Raw genomic sequence first — 2,242 nt, forward strand, 5'->3', positions numbered from 1 at the left:
CCATCAAGAAACACACTGTGCTTTCTTATGGAGAGAATAACGGTTATTCAGAAAAACATAAATCAAAGGGAAAGAAAAAGAAATAAATCAGCATTCAACCTCTAGTCAACTTTTAAGAGCAAAAAGCAAAGTAAAACAATACATTCAAAATGTGAAAGTTAAAAACCCACACTACTTAAGAAAATGAAACTGCTGACAGAAAGATGGATTCACCCAGCGATGGCTTCCAGGGGGAACTGGAATCTTCAAGACTCCCCTTCCCAAATGGATCCACAGACATCCAAAAGTTAACATGGATCATTCCTGAGTGTTCCCATTTAAATCCAGGAAGCAGCACTGCCAGAGAACCAGCTTTGGCAGCAGAAAAAGCAGATCATTGGTAAGAGAGAAGAAAGGTTTTTACTGTGCAGCAGCCAACCTGGGGAGGAGTCCTCAACAAATACAATGATTATGTTATGGTCTGATGTAAGTTAAAGCACACCCAGATATTATCAGTGCTATTTTGGGAAATGTTTCACAAAACTAGTCTATGCTAGAGAGAGTGAGTTGGCCAGTTGGCTGATTGGGCTTGACACATAGAAGAAGCATATTCTGTTAAGTTATTGTTATTGGGGGTTTTTTACTGCAAGGAGTGGGGACTCACTGTTATTTATTTCAGTTTCCAAAATACCTTGGCTGGTGTTGGAATATCCTGGGCCAGCCCTGACTATCTCTCCAGAACTGTACTGAAAAAAGAACAGGAAATGGCTCATGCTGTAAACTGTAAAATTGCTCAAAATTGTTACGGCAGGATTTGCATCTGTAGCTGAGCAGATGACAGTTGTAGTCATTATGTAATTTGGCAGCAAAGAATGCATAATTAAATTTTGCTACATGAATTATTTCCCTGTATAATTATAAAATATTTCATGTATTACAGATGTTTGTCATAAATCTTTTTATGTATTCACTACTGCTTATATTTAGGAAGCTTGTCACATTTATGAGAGAATAATTCTGTTACAGTTACATGGGTGGAATTGTGCATAGTTTCTGATAGAATGCTATAAAATGTTTGCAAATCAGAACTGTGTTTACTTTAAAAATTATTCAGAAGAAATACTTCAGACCTCATGCGAAACAAACATGGTACCTTTTTCCACCCTCTACTTCCACACAATAGGCAGAAGACTGCAGAACGCATCCATGAACACCAACTGGCAATCAAAAGGCATGACGAAAATTATTTAATTTCACAACATATAGACAGATTTAACCATAGTTTCAATTGGGAAAATGTGACAATCCTAGACCAGGCCAAATCCAAAAATGGGAGGGAATTTCTAGAAGCCTGGCACTCTGACAAATCAGCCATCAATAGACACATAGACTTTAACAATATCTATAAACTATGCAAAGGAGACAATCAATTAGCCCAAAAGAGAAAAAGACTCCAGCACTTCTCCACCAGTAATCAGCACTCAGATCACCATAGATTAGCTCCAAGGTCAACTTCAGACCAACAATCAAATAAGCAATACCCCAATCAAGAAACTGCCAAAAGAGCCATTAGTAAACAGTCCAACCAAAGTCCCTAAGACCGCCCCCACCCACACAGACAGGCAAGACACCAGAATACAAACTGACAGCAAACAGCACTCCTTACTAGCACTGATGATGTTAACTAGTTAGGGCAGTGGTTCTCAACCTTTTTAATGCCGCGACCCCAACCGGTCGTAAGTCGAGGACTAAACCGGTCGTAAGTCGAGGACTACCCAACCGGTCGTAAGTCGAGGACTACCCAACCGGTCGTAAGTCGAGGACTTTCCCTACCCGGGAGCGCCGCACATGCGTGGTTCCGCCCCCTGCACCGGCCGAGGCGTAGCTGGCAAGCGGCAGAGACGGAGCAGGCCGACTACCAGCTGGCCCAGCCCAAGGGAGGTAAGGCACCCGCCGGAAAAGGGGGGAAAAATGGCGGACAAAAAAAATGGACAAAAAAAATGCCGGACAGCCTTGCTTGGCGACCCCCATGAAATGGTCAATCGACCCCAAATGGGGTCCCGACCCACAGGTTGAGAACCACTGAGTTAGGGTAATGAAAACAAGCAAGCTCAGAGAGCACCAAGGACCCCTCATTTCAACCCTGAGGAACAAATATTCTCCTTCATTACTTCCACACAAGCATGAAAAAAGAGAGATATTCTTGCCATTCATAGCCACTCACCACGGGTTACTTCCTTACAGGATGGTTATGTTCTTGCAG

The sequence above is a fragment of the Protobothrops mucrosquamatus genome, unplaced genomic scaffold (assembly GCF_001527695.2).
Source record: "Protobothrops mucrosquamatus isolate PMUCROS unplaced genomic scaffold, P.Mucros_1.0 scaffold654, whole genome shotgun sequence".
In the NCBI taxonomy this organism is placed as follows: Eukaryota; Metazoa; Chordata; class Lepidosauria; order Squamata; family Viperidae; genus Protobothrops; species Protobothrops mucrosquamatus.